This window comes from Camelus bactrianus, chromosome 14 (assembly GCF_048773025.1).
Source record: "Camelus bactrianus isolate YW-2024 breed Bactrian camel chromosome 14, ASM4877302v1, whole genome shotgun sequence".
In the NCBI taxonomy this organism is placed as follows: Eukaryota; Metazoa; Chordata; class Mammalia; order Artiodactyla; family Camelidae; genus Camelus; species Camelus bactrianus.
Genome location: NC_133552.1, coordinates 18,014,369 through 18,033,240, shown reverse-complemented (window position 1 = coordinate 18,033,240; position 18,872 = coordinate 18,014,369). Strand labels below are relative to the sequence as shown.

The window sequence follows — 18,872 nt, the reverse complement described above, 5'->3', positions numbered from 1 at the left end:
AAATAAGAAAATGCTGTAATGTATATGAATGTGATAGGCATTTAATGATACATTTTCCTTCTTCTAGCTATTATTTGTAGTTTGAGACGATTTTAAGTTATTTGACTAATTCAGACTCTCCAAATTTAATGTCAAGAAACATATGAGACCTAATTGTCACCTTTATGAATCTAGAGTGCAATGAGGCACATAGGAGCTGCTCAAGAAATTCTTTTGGGTGGTGATCATTTTGAAATGTATAGAAATATTGAATCACTATATTGTGCACCAGGAACTCACATAGTGTTGTGGGTCAATTGTCCCTCAACAAACAGACAGACAAACAAACAAACTCATAGAAAAAGAGATCACATTTGTGGTTACCAGAGGTGAAGGTTGGGAGGGAACTTGATAAAGGTAGTCAAAAGGTACAAACTTCTAGTTATAAGATAAATAAGTACTAGGGATGTAATGTACAGCATGATGAATACAGTTATCACTACTATGTGTTATGTGTGAAAGCTATTCAGAGTAAATCATGAGTTCTCATCACAAGGAAAAATATCTTTTTCTTTTATTTTGTATCTATATGAGATGATGGATATTTACTAGACTGACGGGCAATCATTTCATGATATATGTTAAGTCAAATCATTACACTGTATACCTCAAACTTACATAGTGCTGTATGCCAATTATATCTCAGTAAAACTGGAATTTAAAAAAAAATCTTTTGGGATGAATTGGCATTTCAGCCAAGCAGCCTCCACACTGACCATTACCAGTGCAGTACTCCTGTGTCTTTTTAAGGACATTATGGAGGACAATTGGTAGATATTTTCAAAAACAGATAATGTATTGCAAATGTTATGTGCAAGGAATTAAGGAATAATTAGTAGTAGTAGCAACTGGTTAATCGTAATTCATCCCAGTCTTAGTGTCTGGCTGAATTGGCCTTCAGTTGGAAACCTATTCTTATCTGTTTAACATACCATTACTAGAGCCAGTGGCCTGTAAAACAGTGGTTCTCACCCTGGCTGTGCATTAGAATCACTTGGAAAACTTTTTAAAAAATTCCTGATACCCAGGCCATTCTCCAGATAATGAAATAAGGATTTCTGTGGGTTGAACACAGGCATCAGGACTTTTTCAAGCTCTTCAGGTATGCCAGAATGCAGTCAAGTTTGAGAATCTCTGTCTTAAGGGATTTTAATAAGAGGATTTTTCAAAATAATAGTCAAGAGAAGCAATTTGATACCTTTTAAAAGTGCAAGTGCCTCATAAAGGAAGCCAGAAAGAGAAAACAGCTCAGTTGTTTGGGGGCGTGTTGTCTGCAAGCTGACAGTGTGACCATCCTGACCCTTCAGAAGAGAATTGCTCAACAGTCAAGTTTTGGAGGATGAGCCAAACTTTGAAGGGCTGAGTGATGAGAAAGAGATTGCTGAAAATGTCTAACTTAACTCTTTTCTCTCTTGCAAAAGAGAAGCTCCTGACTGTCTATACAAATTAAGGGGTCATATTGTCACCCTCTCCACAGGACTTCCATGGCCACCATGTTTAAAATGGTCATTGCTAATCTCCTCTTGGGAATCCTCATTCTTTTTCTCTCTCTAATTTTTCTCTGTAGCACTTATCGACAAGCATCAGACTATTTCTTTTATTTATTTTTCATCTTCTATCTCATCTCAAGACAATGTGAGCACCATAGAGGTAGAGATTGCCTTTTTTGCTTGTGAATGTATCCCCAGTGCCTAGTAGACAGCCAGTCGATAATTGTTCAAAGAATGGACTTCAGATCAAGACTAATAATATGAGCTAATATAGGTTTGGCCCCATATTCCAGCGCAGCAACCCTGAAATAGTCACGCTTGTGGAATCAGCTTTTCTGAATCCCTTTATGACCTGCAGTTGAGGTTTTTGGCAGTGCCAGTTGACTGAAAGATAAAAATGGAACAGCAGCAGCTAGAGGCTGGAGAAGGCTGTTTGGATAAGTTAACGTAGAAAAGAGCTCTTCCCTTGAAGTGGAAAAAGTGCCGTAAGATGTATTGTTCACGGGAAAATGCAAGCAGCAGAAGAGCAGGACGTGTACAGCATACCGTACATTTAACACCCAGACGCACATAATATAACCAGTTATCGCTACAGATCCATGCGTATATTTGCAAAAGCATCAACAGCAGTCTAGGATATGCAGCAAACTGATAACTGGCTAATTCTGGGAGGCAGTGGGGCTGAGGAAAAGCCTGGTCAAGGGGATCTTTAGTGTTCGTGGTGATGATATATAGCACAAAATGTTTTCACGTATAATTTCACATTTAATTTCTGAAACCAAATATAAGAATACAAATAAAGTATGGGGGAAGTATTTGTATTATATATGGTCGATTTATAATGAAAATGTACCTCAGAGCTTAGCGCAATGGCAGTATGGTAGCCAATGAGGTTTATCCAAGGCACGATAACTGCTAATTGAAAACTTTTCCCAATATCCCACCGTGACGACTTGAAAATGCGCTACAGAAATAAGCATATACGCCCGAGAAGAGCTAAGGGTTTTCTGTTTCCAAATTGTGCAGCGAGAGGCAATGGGTTTTCAGATGACTTAACAAGCATAGGAGGGGTGCGTGTGTGTGTGTGTGTGTGTGTGCGTGTGTGTGTGCGTGCGTGTGTGTGCGCGTGCGCATGCGCCACCGTGATTTTCATCCAAAAAACCGACCCATACATTGTTTTCCTAAAAACAGCAGCAAGTATTTATTAGGGAGCAGTGAAGGAGGGGTGGCTGAAGGCTTGTCAACACGCTGCTGGAGGAAGATAGCTTATCTTCGGCTTTTCATTCTTTCAAGGGAAGAGCACACCGGCATGGGAATTAGAGATAATACACCTTGGAGAGTAGATTCATTTCTTTTCCTTACTTGAAAAATTACTCATAGCGGCTTATAGAGTTTTGTGTAGAACAAAGCACCTTCAAAAATGAATGAGGCAGTTGGTGCAAACTGAAAATGAGAGTAAGACAATAAGATGAAGCCAGGGGTGAGGATGGGATCAACCTGAGTGTCATCGAGCTCCGCAGTCGTCAGAGGTGGGCTGCACATTTGACCATGAGCTTTTAGCAACCAAAAAAGGGAGGGGAGAGAATGTAATTAGTTATAAGATCCGCCATCATTTTTGTATTAAAAAATCTTTTATCCTAGGAAATCCCCCCTTTTTTTTTAGCATCCCACTAATGAGACACACAAAGCAGTTCTCCCATGAGCTCTCCTCAGTAAATACTACTCCGGTAAATTTAGTAGTGGGTATTAACATGGGTTGTTTCTCATAGCCTCCTTCCACGCAGGCCTCGTCTTCAAACTCTGCTCGGTAGAAGCAATTCTACTAGCCGGCAGAATAAAGGGATCCTGGCTCACAGCTTTCTGAGATCTGAATTGATTCGAAGGTAAAATTATTTTATGATCTGGAATAGACAGAATATTCTTCAAGCAATCCACCACACATATTGTTTCTGTAACACAGATGTCTGCTGGGGTCCTGTTTACATAAAACCCAAGTAAGATTGGCACATACCCTCAGAGGAAATCCAGAGCCCTCCCCAAGATTTCTCCCCATGTGTACATTCTCAGAGTCACTGACAAAGTATGGGAAGGAAGAGAGTGCATTACATCTAGGCACTGACACTTCACTGACACTGGGTGTGCCTGTGTTTTTTGGTTGGGGGGGAGGTAATTAGGCTTTTTAAAACTTATTTTAATGGAGGTACTGGGGATTGAACCCAGGACCTCAGGCATGCTAAGCATGTGCTCTACCACTGAGCTATACACTCCCCTGGTGGTATTCCTATTCTTAAATTGCCCTTAGCTAACCACTGTGACTTCTCTTGTCCCCCAACTTAGACTAGCCCGCTGGCTGTTTTCTCTTCTCAACCCTGCCCCCCACCTTCCCTATCAGGAAGGGAAAAAAAGACAAATCCATTTTGTTTTCTCAGGCAGAGGCAGCTTAACCATCTTTCTCCTGTATTCACGATCTCTCACTTCTATTATAAGATGATTTGTTAAAGTGTTTTCCCAAAGGCCGTTGGTTTCCAAGAGGGAAAAAAATTTATCAGCCCCTGAGTTTCAGGGGAGACTCGAGTAGTATTAATTTTTTATTTGTTCGTGCAGCACATGTTTATGGAGCAATTACTCCATGTGCAGCAGGCAGCAGACTGCTAGATGTACTGCTCGAACAGGACAGAGTCTTGCCCTGAAGGAGAAGTGGAGCAGACGGGAGGCTGAACATGCAAATGACCATCGTGTCAGAAGCCTCACTGTAGGGGAAGGTCAGAATGCTGCCTGTCTGAGCACCTAATTCAGATAAAAGTCAATCAAAATACCAATTCATTTCTTTAAAGAATATCGCAAGTGTCTGAAGACAACACTCAAAGCAAAATTTATGACGTTTAGACTACCTTTGATAACTGTCTTTAGGGGCACTGATAACTCTTGGGGTCTTTGAGGGGGCACAGTAATGATGTCCTTCTGCCTCACTGGGGGTCTACATCGATTAGGAAATAAAAGCAAAAAGTCAGCAAATGGAGACCAAAATATCACCTTTATTGCTGACAAAGACCCAGTTGGAGGTTAGAGATTTTATCTGTGAGAGACTTCCTAATACTTAACTCCAAAATGAGGCCAACTTGCCTATAAATCACACTGCATAGAGGAGAGAGGGGCAGACCATGTCCCAAGAGGGAAGACTACGTATGTCCAATTTGTCCTTCCAAACTCACCAAGTGGGTGAGAAGAAGGAGAGACTGGGGGGAGGCGATTCCCAAGGCAAACAGATGCCCTTTGATCCTTGACAGAATGTCTGTGAAGTTAGAGTAGCTGGGGCCACATCTCAAACGAGAATGCATGTGGCATGAGAGGGGAGGTAGCTGGCACCCATCCCTGGGCCTGTGCTCAGGAAGGAGGCCTAGGGTGACTGTGCTGCATATGCTGGGAGTGGTTGGGGGATGGGTATTTTTGTTCTTGGGGCCAAATCTGCTCTAGGTGGCCATGAACCTGCTAAGTGTGAGCCTAGGGTGACAGAGGCTGAGAACAGGTAAGGGCTCAGCTTTTGGGAGTGGACATGGGTGATTGAGGCCAGATCTACGATGCTTACTGTTTTTCCTTTCAGACACCTGCTTGTGTTTTCAGTTGCTCAGACACCTTGCTTGGCTAAAGAAGGAATGCAGAGGATGTAGATACCTTCCTTGGTGTGCGGGAGGAAGTTGTAACATGGTTATCGGAGCGTCGGCCATGAGCTCTCATACAAATTCACACTTAATCCTTGCCCTGTAGGCCCAGAGTCTGAAAGAAATTAGGCAGACTAAAACAAGGCTTTGTGCTGTGTCTACCTCAGTGGTTCTCAAAGTGAGGTCCCCAAGACCTTTTCAGGAGCCTACCACACGAAAACTTCTTTTTTTAATTTAAAAAAAAAATTTTGTAGGGTGACTTATTTATTTATTTACAGGGTTTTTGTTTAGGGGGTAGGTAATCAGGTTTATTTATTTACTTTTGGAGGAGGTACTGGGATTGAACCCAGGACCTCATGCATGCTAAGTATGTGCTCTACAATTTGAGCTATCCCAGCCCCATCTAAAACTATTGTTATAATAATGCCAAGCTGTTATTTGCCTCTTTCCTTCTTATATTCTCAGAATGTTCCATAGAGTTTTCCAGAGGCTACATGATGTATGATATTGCAATAGATTTAATGCAAAAGCAGGTATGAACTCAGCTATTAAAGATATTTGAAAAAAAGATAAAATAATGCCTCTCTTCTCACTAACTTGTTTTGGAAAATACAGTTATTTTTCATAAAATGTTGTTCATCTTAACATGTAATGGGATTATTATTATTTTAAATAAATAAGTGCTTAAAATTTTCAACATCTAATATGGTAAATATCCAAAGATATAATCCCCATAAGCAAAAGTGCTCAGGGTCCTCAGTAATTTTTTTTCATTGAAGTCTAGTTGATTTATAATATTTTATTAGTTTCAGGTGTACAGCATAGTGATTCAGTATTTTTGCAGATTATAATCCATTATAGGTTTTTACAAGGTAATGGCTGTAATTCCCAAGGTATACAGTATAACCTTGTTGCTTATTTATTTTATACATATTAGTTTGTATCTGTTAATCCCATACCCCTAATTTGCACCCCCCCCCCACTTCCCTCTCTCCTTTGGTAACCAAAAAATTTGTTTTCCTCAATAATTATTAAAAGTATAAAGAACTAAATTCAGTGTGGATTGGATCTTGGAACAGAAAAGCACTTTAGCAGAAAAACTGGTGAAATGCAGATGAAGTCCATAGTTTAGTTAATAGTATTATATCAATTTAATTTCTTAGCTTTGGTAAATGTGTTGTGGTTACATGAGATGTTAACATTAGGGAAAGTTGGGTGAAGGGTATATGGGAACTCTTCGTACTATCTTTCTATTCTCCTGTAAATCTAGAATTATTTTAAAGTAAAAAGTGTTTTTTTAAAGAGTGCAAAAGGATCCAAAGACCAAAAAGTTTGAGAACCACTGACTTACCATATGCCACGTCCTGTGTTGGGATCTGGAAATATAAAACTAAATAGGTTAATGACTATTCACTAACTAACTGTGTGCACACAAGCAGGGTTTAATACTCGCTGACTCTGGGGAGCAACTAGTTTTTTGTGTATGGACATTGTCTTACAACTGTTCATGCTTCCCTCTTCACTTTGACTGCTAGGAATCTCAAGAGGCAAATTTGGGCTTATTGCTGGCAAGGATCTTTTAGAATGCTTTTATGTTCTAACTTATTCCTGGTTAAATCTAATTTCCCTACTTTCATTTTCCCTTATCCTGATTTCCTCATTTTGTATTTTGAGGATCTTTTTCATGTGTATTTTAGTTGATACCGTAGGCACCTTTGTAAGCCACATCAAATCTCTTTTGAAACAAGGCAGGACACTAAAAATAAATACTTAGGATTAGAGTTCATGGCATTTCAAATCTTTTTTAAAATGTATATTAAACTCTTGAGAATGTGTAAGACACCATCTCTGCCTTTGATGAGATTACAATCTATTGCCATACCTGCAAACAACTACTAGAAACAGGATTTGATAGGTTACAAAGGTAATACAGCAGGGCAGGCAAAGTAGGGATTCAGGAGAAGAGGCCCATTCCTGTCTTTATGGGAAAGTTGCAGCCCCATTAGTCCTTGAGGCATGGGTGGGCTTTGAAAAAGTAGGAATAGTGGGCATGTATAGAGGAGACACACTTGTACAGTGTCTATACATGTATAGTATTTGCTTCTTTTGGGGGGGGGTAATTAGGCTTTTATTTGTTTATCTTTAATGGGAGTACTGGGGATTGAACCCAGGACCTCGTGCATGCTAGGCATGCACTCTGCCACTGAAATATACCCTCCCCCCATATATATAGAATTTAAATACTCAAATATATACACATATATGGTGGCAGATAAGGCACAATTGGAACATAGTTTACTAGACTTTTTGATATTTTCATTTACTTTAAAATGAACTGAACTGTGACTATCTCATTTTGTTCTTTGCACCATTGTATATCTGGACTTTTATCTCCCTTTGGAGACTATTCCTAGTTTATCCATGGTTACTTAGTAACCTGTCAAAATGTTAAATGGGTATGTCAATGAATTTTAACTTTGTCTCGGAGGAAACTGTGTCTCTAATTTTCTGGCAAACTTGAGTAGAAAACACTGTAACTGGAGATTGGCTTGAAAACTTAGTATTACCAATTCTAAGGTGCATATTTTTGTGTTTTTTCTAATTTTTTATTTTTCTTTTTTTGTGGCTTTTTTTGTTTGATTGGTTGATTGGTATTGGGGTGGGGGGTTTTTTGCTTGCTTTTTCATTTAATTTATTTTTTTATTTTAATCTTTTTTGGGGGTGAGCCTTTAACATTACTGATCTTGGGATATATGTAATGGTACTTGGCAGCATTTTTTTTCTATCTAAGTGATACATTAAATAATGGTGCTTATGACTGATGATGAAAACTAGTATTAATCCAAAATAAGAAAGGAGATACTGTCTAGGGGAGGGTATAGCTCCATGGTAAAGCATACATGAGATCCTGGGTTTGATCCCCAGTACCTCCATTAAGTAAATAAACAAACAAACCTAATTACCTTCCCCACCAAAAAAAAAAAAAAACACTTCTGAAATTCCCATTTTCACCCATGACCACTTTTCCTGTGTCTCATTCATTAGCCTGAACAAAACAAACGTGCCCTCGAGGTTGGCTCCTCCTTGGAAGCATGTCTTAGTTTCTTCCCCCACTGTTGTCAGCTAGCATCCAGGGCTACCTTTACTAGCAGTCATGGGACCTGTGGTGGGCACTCCTTCTCCTGAACATCTTCCTACAGGATCAGCTCCCCATGGGGTTAGCAAATACCTCCTGGGGCAGGCAGCATAATCTAGTGGAAAGAAGATGGATTTTGGAACCAGCCAGGTAACTTTTCAGATCTTGGCTCAGCCACTTACTAGTCACTGACCTACTGAATCTTCCTTCCCTGTAAAATGGAGTGTGATTTTTAGGGTAGTAGTAGGAAATGAATGCAGTCAAGCATGTGAGATGAGAGCAGTTAGCTCACACCCAATTAGATAGCTATGCTATTACCAACAAAACTGAAAATGTGTTGGCGAACATGTGGAGAAATTACAACTCTTGTACATTGCTAGTGAGAAAGCAAAACGCTGCAGCCTCTGTAGAAAATAGTATGGCAGGTCCTTTAAAAATGAAGCATGGAATTACCATATAATTCAGCAATTCCATTTCTGGGTATATTTCCAAAAGAATTGAAAGCAAGGACTCGAACAGATTTTGTACATCAATATAACACTGCAGCATTATTCATAGTAACCAAAAAATGGAAACAACCCAAGTGCCCACTGACAGATGAGTGGATAAACAAAAATGTGTTACATCCATATCACAGAATATTATTTAGCTTTAAAGAGGAGGGAAATTCTGACACATGCCACAACATGGAATGACCCTTGAAAACATTATGCCAAGTGAGATAAGTCAGTTGCGAAAGGGCAAATACTACATGATTCCACTTTGACTAGGAACCCAGCAAATTCACAGAGACAGAAAGTAGAATAGAGGTTACCAGGTACTGGGGATAGGAGAGAATGAGTAGTTATTGTTTAATGGGCATGGAGTTTCAATTTGGGGTGATGAAGAAGGTCTGGAGATGGACAGGGGTGCTGGTTGCATAGCAGTGTGAATGTACTTAATGCTACTGTATTGTACACTTAAAAATGGTTAAAGGGTCAATTTTCTGTTATGTATATTTTACACCCCACACACACACACACACAAACCCAGCTACACAGTGCCTGACTTGTTCTATGCATTCATCAAATTGTAGTTCCCTCCCGGTTTTTGTGAGTGAATTTGCATCTTTGGATCATCCACTGTTTTGTTTCATTGAATAACACACATGTGGAACAGTGTACAGCATCCAGAAGGAGCTTCTGTAAAGCTCACTTGTAAAGTGACAAACCCTGGGGTGCCTTGAGTCCTGTACATTTTCATGTCTTTCTCCCTTTAAGTTGCTAATTCTGTCCTCTCCTCAGTAGAACAGTTTTCCAGAACATCACATCTAGAGCTTTATGGTAGAATAATGCTTCATAATTATAGGGAAACAGCAGGCAATTTTTCACAGGGAAAGGACATCATCTTCTTACAAGTTACTTGTTTGACTGAGAGATGAACTTTGAGAGACTTGGTATTTCCAAAGTTCTTTCTGGCCAAGGAGCTCAAGTGACTGCACCAGTGTCCCCAGGGAAGAGGAGTCACCTCTTCCTTTCCAAGCAGCCTTCTTAGGCTTTAGGAGTCGAGGATGGTAATTATGACAAATCCCATTAGTTCAATATTTCTTCCAGAAAATCTGGAATTCAGAGTTAATAGGCTCAGATCATTCAAAAGTCCACAAATGACAAATGCTGGAGAGGCTGTGGAGAAAAGAGAACCCTCCTTCACTGCTGGTAGGAATGCAGTTTGGTGCAGCCACTGTGGAAAATAGTATGGAGATTCCTCAAAAGACTAGGAATAGACTTACCATATGACCCAGGAATCCCGCTCCTGGGCATATATCCAGAAGGAACCCTCCTTCAAAATGACACCTGCACCCCAATGTTCATAGCAGCACTATTTACAATAGCCGAGACATGGAAACAGCCTAAATGTCCGTCAACAGATGACTGAGTAAAGAAGAGATGGTATATTTATACAGTGGAATACTATTCAGCCATAAAAACCAACAACATAACGCCATTTGCTGCACAATGGATGTTCCTGGAGAATGTCATTCTAAGTGAAGTAAGCCAGAAAGAAAAAGAAAAATACCATATGAGATCGCTCATATGTGGAATCTAAAAAAAAAAAAAAAAAGATAAAACAGAAACAGACTCATAGACATAGAATACAAACTTGTGGTTGCCAAGGGTCGGGGGGGCGGGGGAAGAGATAAACTGGGAGTTCAAAATTTGTAGATACTGACAGACATATGTAGAATAGATAAACAAGATTATACTGTATAGCACAGGGAAATATATACAAGATCTTGTGGTGGCTCACAGAAAAAAAATGTGACAATGAATATATGTATGTTCATGTATAACTGAAAAATTGTGCTCCACACTGGAATTTGACACAACATTGTAAAATGACTGTAACTCAATAAAAAATGTTTATAAATAAATAAATAAGTAAGTAAGTAAGTAAAAAACAGAGTTAATAGGCTCAGACATTTAAGGGGGAATTCCATTTAAGTGCTAGTTTGCATTTCCATTAGGTAAATAAAAAATAGAGTGATGTGTGCTTTGTGGGAATGCTGGAGCCTGTAGCTTAAAGATCATTATTACAACAGGCAGGAGGTAGATGCTCTTTTATTTATTGAGATTCTCTTTATTCTCCCCTCTTCTTCTTCCCATCATTTCTTCTCAGAATGTGCCATTGAAGAGATTTCCTTCAACTCCCATCTTGGGCCCATTGCTTGGAATCCGCCTCAGCGGCCAGCAACCATGGCCATTCTTGGGTCCCTGGCAGTGGACCAGGATGTGGGTGCTCCCAGGCCCGAGGCGTCAGAGGCGTAGTCACTGTGGCCTCCCTCCACCCATCAGGAGCAAGCAGGCTGGTGAGTCAGGTGGAATTTCCTTTCATGGATAATTAATGAAGGGAAAGGATTACGATTCCAGTTCTCCACGTCGGTGCACATCCTTTTCATTTTAACAACTGAAATAAGGATTGGGAATTTTCATAATATACAGTCTTAAGAGTAGAAGGGACTTCTAGTTTTTTAGAAACATTTTTGTTAAAGTATAATATACATACAGAAAAATGCACATTGTATAAGTGTGTGGCGCAAAATTTTTTACAGATGGAGGAGACTCATACAGCCAGCACCCAGATCTAGAAACAAGTTGTTACTGGCCCCCAAAGTCCCCTTTGTGTTCCCAGAAGGGCCTCTGAGAAGTTATTTTGTACATTGGTCTGCCTGTAAGTAGGTCCCTGTCTAAATCCACCTACACTAACAGGCAGGTGCGCTCCTTTTTAATTTTTTTCTATGTATATAGAACCACACCTAATTCATTTTAGAAAATGCATAAATGTTATCATATCCTATGTGCCTTTTCATGGTAGCAGAAAGTTTCTTCTCTTGCTTGGCTCTCCCCTCCCTTCCCCTCCTCCCTGTGGTTATGGTCATCTCCCCACCCTGCACACAGCCTCCTAATTACTTTCCCAGACAAGAATTAGAACAGTTTTGAGCCACCCCAGAAGTTGCTCTTTGTGCCTCATCCCCATCAAACATTTGTCCTGCCTTTCTGTATGAACCCCTACCCCTGGGTAACCGCAGAACCGATGCAGGAAAGCATCTTTTTATCAAAGAGTTCCAATGAATACATTTTGAAAAAGAAATATTTCTGTTTGGGATGATACAAAAGTTCTAGAAATAGAGAGTGGTTTTGGTTGTACAACACTGTGAGTATGCTTAATGCCACTGAGTTGCACACTTAAAAGTGGTTAAAATGATCAACTTCATCTATGACTGTTTTTAGCATCATAAAAAAAGAAATAACAGAATTAAAATATTACCATTTTGCAGCCCTCAGATTAATCTTATCCCATCTCAGCCCTGCCCTTTCTTCAAAGTAACCACTGTCCTGATTTTATATTGATCACTTCCTTACATTTTTTAATAGCTTTATCAGCTAAATGGCATCCTCAGACATAATAATTTAGTCTTGCCTTTTTTAAAAAAAATTTGATGGGTTTTCTAAGTTTCTTTTTAGTCTGTAGGTTCCCCTCCATTCCTTTTTTTCCCTCTAATTCATCTGATGAGAATTCAGATCATTTGACCTTTTTTCCTTCTATAATCAGTTCTCAAGTTGATCTTTCATTCTCGTGAATTCTGTTCTTGGCTGTATCAACTTTACCATTTATCCCATTAATTCTGTCCTTCATTTCAATACCATACTTTTCACTCTGGTTTCTTCACTTGAAGTGAACTGCGTGGTTTCTGGTTTTTGTTGGGGGTTGGAGGGAGGGGGACTACAGAATCAAGATCAGGGCATTCCCTTAATTCTCTCAGGTAGAGTGCTGGGAGTTTTAGGGGAAAGCGTCCCTTAGAATAGAATCCCCCCAAAAAGAGAAAAAAATAAAAATAAACAAACCAAAAATAGATAAATAACAAAAAAAAAATTAAGAAAATAAACAAAAACAAAAAAACCCACAAAAAAGAACAACAACAAAAGAATAGAATCCCCAGTCCTCTCCCTGAAGGGGAGGGTGGGGAAGTGAACCCCTGGGTCTGGTCAGCCCCACCTGTTTGCAGTGTTTCACCCACACATGCCTCTTGCCCTGCACCAGTTTTCCTCCGGAATCTGAGGAGCCCTGCATCTGACTCACCTGGTGAGGAGGCAAAGCATCAGCTGCCTCAAGCAGCAGTAGGACCAGACTCCTCCCACCGCCACCCTCTCCCCGCTGTTCCCTCTCTCCCTTCTCTGGGTGATGTTGGGGGGGGGGAGTCAGGAGTCCTGAGCTCTTCCAGCACAGAGGGACAAGTGGGAAGCAGAATGTCCCACTTGAGGAGACAAATTCACAGTTGATTTGTGTTACACTAGTTATTTTTTGTTTTTTGCTACTTCCTTAATATTCAAAGTGTGGCTTGTTTTTCAGCCATCTGAGCATCGCCTGGGAGCTTGTTAGAAAAGTAGAATCTTTGAGCCCACTGGAGACCTCCCAAATCAGAAGCTGCATTTTCAAGGTCCCCAGGTGATTCGTATGCTCGTTAAACTTTGAGAAACCAATTCTACAGTAAAATATATGTTTATAATTAAGAAAATGATAGATTTTTTTAAAAACAGTAGACTTCCCCAATGACTTATTTACCCTACTTCTGAGCTGTTGGGCTAGAAGCTGGAGACCTCTCTGCATAGAATTGTCCCTCCCTGTATGATTGTTGGGTGTCAGGGTGAAAATTTATCTTGTCTTTTTTCCTGCAATGGAGACAAAAACTTCCAGAACATTTAAGGCAGCAACTCTCAAGCATACGAAAGGTATGTGAAAGAGAAAACCTTAATCAGCCTATTATTAATGATGAAATTATTATTATCATGAGATTATGGGGCTGAAATGATTGCTAAAATCATCATGCTTTCTGAGGGGAGAGAATAAAAGAAAGATAAGTGGGTGAAATCAGGGAGAGTGGCAGGAAACGATACAAAAAGGAAAAACCGCTGTAGGAAATGGCCACAAGACTATGACTAATAATGCCTTAGCCCCTCCCATTCTGAGTAGAATGCCTCTCCCAAAGGTTCATGGGCACCTGCACCTGAGCTGGCACCCTGTCCATTCCTCCGTGTATCCCTGTGGTCCCAAGGAGTTATGGGAAAGTGTTGGGACGTCTTTCTGTTTCAGGGTGTACTCACTACTTCCTAGTGTAGAGTGATGGATGGACTTAGACAAAACTATGAGCTCCCTACAGGCTAGCCTAGACTTGACACTGACTCGTCAAGTGTAAGGAAATGTGTAAGGAAACAGGAAGGAGGTGTCTTTTCCTTTTTCAGAGGACAGTGAGTCCTAGGCTGCTTGGGTCTTGTAATTTCTGCCTTCCTATTGCCTCTTCTCAAGTATTCTCTCCTCTCTCTTTTCAGCCACCCACTTCTTTTCTCAGATCTAACCTCCAAATGTTTGAGTTTCTGAAAGGTTTGGTCCTTGGAACTCTTCTCTCCTTAGGGAGTAGCATTCATTTCTAAATAGCACTAATTATGCTAAAAACAACACGCTTCCATTTCTAGTCTAGAGGTCTCCTCTGAATTTCAGAATGAGGTAAATGAAGAATTCACTTTTACACACCTTAAGTTTGAGATGCCTGTGGTTTTATTCCAAGAGCCTGCTTGATTTTTCACTCACTATATCACTGGCATGTCAAAACTGAACTCTCCTCTCTCCTAAACGTACCCCTGCTTCCATCTCAGTCAATGGTCCATAAGCCAGTTTCCTGGGCTTGGTCACCATCTTTCACAGCTTCCCCTCCAGCACCCCACACCTAGTCTGTCCCCAGTCCTGTCCCTTCTGTATTAAATCCTCTTCCTCCTTCTGCACGGCTGCCCCCTTGTCTGAGCCACCTTCATTCCTGCCTGAACAACTGAACGTGTCTTCCATCTCGTCCTCCTCCCACTCTCCCCTCCCCATCATCTATTATCCATTTAGCACGATCTTGGTAAAACAAGAGAGATGCTCAAAACCCCTGCTTAAAAGCTTATGAAGGTAGAATAAAACTCTAGCAACTTATCAATGCCCAGAACACAGTGTACAGTACTGAGACTGGGCTGTACTCTGGAGTTTAAATCCTAGGTTGGCTACCTACGATCTCCAGAAGTAGCCACCTCATCTCAATTCACACACCCCCCCCACCCCTTTACTCAGGAAGCTCCTGCCTTCCTTGAGTGCCTCAGGTTAGAACTCCTTAAGCCACCTGGAATCCCCTCCCTGCCTCTCGTGGCTCGTTCCTTCTCAAATTTCAAGTCTTAGCTTCAAGTCGACTCCAGAGGGAGGCCTTCCTTGACCGGCCTTCCTAGAATAAGGCTCTCAAGGCTCAGTTCTTTCCCTCAGAACACCCACACCATTTGTAAATGGGTATTTATGTTTGTTTACTTGCTTAACACCTGTCTCCATCACTAGATTATAAACTCCACGAGGAGAGAGGTTTTTGGTCTTATTCTGTGCTAGGAGAGTGCTTGGTATTTACTAGACATTCAATACAATACTTGAAAGAAAATGAACTGAGTAAATGAATCAAGTTTGGGCCACTACTAGGGAAGCAACTCTTTACCCAGTGGTGCCCAAAACTACTGAATAAACCATTTGTGTACCCGCCTTCCCCCAACCCCGCAAAATGTGTGTGGCTAGTACAGTTGTAACTAAAAGCAAATTCTTAATTCATTTATTTGTTTAAGACTAGAACACGATCATTAAGCATTTTATCAGTCAGCAGGTATTAGTGTACTCACATCCACATCACGGTGGGGAACTACGTGACATTTTGTGACATTGCAAAAGGACTGGGGTGCAGTGCTTGACGCCCCTGTACACATCCCCCTGAAGGGAATTGGTTGCCCCTTGGGTTTTACTGCGTGTCCAGCAGAGGGCGTTGCGGAGACACGGCTGCCGAGGGTGCAGGCGCAGCCCCTCAGGGAGAGGCGGGGCGAGAGGAGAATGACTTTCTAAGTGACGACAGCGAGAAGTGTTTGCAAGTTCTCGGGAGGCTTTGCAACTTCTAGGCGGTTTCCGAATCCGGCTGAGTAACCTTGGCATCCGAAGAGCTTTTGAAAAATACTAATTTCTGGGTGGACCCCAAAGATTCTGGTTCAGCAGGAGCTGGGTGGGCTCTGGACTCTCTTGAAGATGTTTCTTCTGATTTCGATGGTGAAGAGGTTTGGGACCCATTGGTGGGAATTCCCGAGGGCCAACTCCAGGAGTAGAAGGGGTGAGGAGGAGACAAACCCTGTTTCCACGCTCAGCTTTTTAGCTGTGACCTTTCTGAGCACTCCAACCCCCTTGTAAAATGAAGATAGTAAAGATAGAGGTAAAATGCCTACCTTGTAAGGTTATTTTAAGGACGAAAGGATATCCAGGTGTAAAGCTGCTAATTATATGTGTTCAAAGTGAGGTAGTCTCTGCTCTGAATCAAGGCAGAAGAGGCATTCTGGTACCTCTCCTGGCTCTCTCCATCCATAGGGAGAAGCACTGTCCAATCTAATCATTTGGAAACTGACTACAGTATTTAGTCCTGGAACCTCCAGGCTGCCTCTGTCTTGTCCTGTCTTTAGGACAGGAGGCAAGCAAGAAAAACCATAAAAGGAGGTAAAGGACTGAATTTCCATAAGTTAGAAGGGATCTTATGCAGCATTTAGTGAACACTTTTATTTCTCAGACGGGGGAAAACATTGTTCAGAGAAGTTAAGAGACTTATCCGAGATCACACAGCTGGTTAGCACAAAGCCTGGGCCAGTGCTCTCACCAGCACTCAGTGCTGCCTCTGGAAGGTTTGTGGTGAATCTTTTTGGGTCTTGACCTTGTCCTCCAGAGAAGAGAACTCAATGCTTCCTACATTTCTATTTCAGGAATAACAATAAGGGGTCATTATTACTGCCTTATCCAACAGATCAGAGGGATGATAGTAATAGTAATAATAACAAATGACATTGTTAAGTTGCCTGGCACTCTCCAAAAGTTTAGGCACATTGTCCCATGTAATTCTAACCTTACCCTGTTGATGCATGCATCAAACATTAAGTCTTCAAAGCGTTCCAGGCATCCACTGGGGATACAGCAGTGAAGCCAGCCAGCTCCCTGCTCTCATGCAGCCTGCATTCTGCTGAGAACTGAGAGAGACTGACAATCACACAAATAAAATGAATTCAGAGAGTGTTAAGAGCTTTGAGAAAAACAGAACGCAGTGGTGAGATGGAAGGTGATTGGGAACAAGGGAACTGAAACTGAGCAGGACCCTGTGGGGCTCTCCCAGGTACCAAGCCCCTCTGGGGCCCCCTTTCCCTCCACTTTTTTGTTTGTAGAAAAAGGCTTTAGTCTCCTAGGCCTTCCCTGAGTTCCAAAGAGCAGACTGAAGCAGTTACTAACTCAGGGAAGTGAGGAATGCGGAAACAAAGGGAAAGCAGTCAAGAAACAATAGTTCAGCAATGAAACCAACCCTAGTTCTTCCTCAAGGGATGTACATAACAATTTGATACTTATCTTTGAGTTGTTCTAAAGCCCCCACTCCCGAGGTGGAGATGGTAACTCTAACTGGAGACCCCCAACCTGGTCGGAACCGGAAGGTTAATTTTGATTCCTAGAACACCACCCAGTTACCTTCACCAACCGATCAGAAGAAAGTCAGACATCCTGCAGCCCTCACCCCAATTTTGCCTTACAAACTTTCCCCTGAAGCCCACTGAGGAGTGTAGGTGCCCTTCTCCTTGCTCGGCCCTGCACTAAACCTTTCTCTGCTCCCAACTCCGACGTTTCGGTTTGTCTGGCCTCACTATGTGTCACGCACAGGGACTTGGGTTTGATTACAGAACCAAAGGCTTGTGGATCCAGAAAGTCCTCTCCAAGGAGGTGACATCTGAGCAGAGGCCTGGACATGGAGAAAGAGGTCTTAACCTGGGAATAGAGCTTTCCAGGCAGTGAACTAAGCAAGTCATCAGGAGCCCACCAGTGGGTTTGGTGTTTTCAAAGAAGTGGGAGGAGGCTGATGAGCAGGAACAAAGGCCAAAAACAGCAGGAGGGGAGATGCACCTGGAGAAGGCGGGGAGGACGGTCCCAGGCTTGTCCAGCCTGCCGGTCCAGCTCCTGCCCCAGGACTTATCCTGAAGGTAGCTATTTCCCCTCCCTTGGAAAAAATGTCAGTGCGGCAGGGAGGGCTTTGGGGGAGGGGCAAGGGGGAGGCTCTTGGAAAATAGTTGCATGACTTTAAGGGGTGAGTGTTATTTAACTCACTTCACACCCGAGGCCCTGAGCCAGGGCAGGTGGAATGGCGGATTCTATCTCTGTCTCCTTCCAAACCAGGCCTCTCGTTTTCCTGCATCCATTCCTGTATGTGTACATGCGGCTTACCTTCCAGTTAACCCTGGTCCTGCCCTCCCCAGGTGTCGCCGGGCCCCACTCCTCTCCAAGTCTCTCTGAGCTCAGGGCTGCGCTCTCAAGGCGACTCTTGTAGTGCGTTCTCAGGCCCCTGTTCCTCTTAGAATTAAACCCACTTCCTTTTGTGTAACTGTCCATCACTAGTCTGTGCTGAGCCCTTTTCTCCTGTTTATTAAGTGACCCCATCTGGCTTCCGGGTTTTCTCTGGGTTTACGCTTCTCTTTGAAGGCTTCCCCTGGGGATGGGGGGAAAGCGGGCGTCCTGAGAAGTATATCCAGTGTCATTCGCCAATTAGGATTGTATTTCACTCTGGATTTACAGGTAAATGCCTTCAGCTTTGGGTTTCTAAAGGAAAGAAAAGCTGACACTTAACTCTGGGACTTGGTTGAGAGGTCATTTTCCCCTCATAGCTCCCTATGCAGAGCCTGGGAAAGAACTCACTCATTCAATCATACATTTACACAAGCCCTACAACATGCCAAGTCTGGGGACTCAAATTCAGTTTTGAACTTCAGGGAGCCACAGCCGAATAATAATGTCAGGCACAGTCTGCACCAATGTTTCCATGGGTTCCCTCATTCAGTCTTCACAATCACCCTTGGAGGCAGGTGGGGTGTGTGGGTACCATGGTCTCCTTCTGTGTGTTGTCCAAGGTCACACAGCTGGTTCCTGGAAGAACTGGGCCAACCC

The 18,872-nt window shown here is 42.0% G+C and overlaps 1 pseudogene; it reads left to right on the top strand.

The window, feature by feature from the left end:
• The first annotated feature begins 2,387 nt into the window (after nucleotides 1-2,387).
• On the top strand, nucleotides 2,388-2,516 carry LOC123615850 (U4 spliceosomal RNA; annotated as a pseudogene).
• Nucleotides 2,517-18,872: the final 16,356 nt, after the last annotated feature.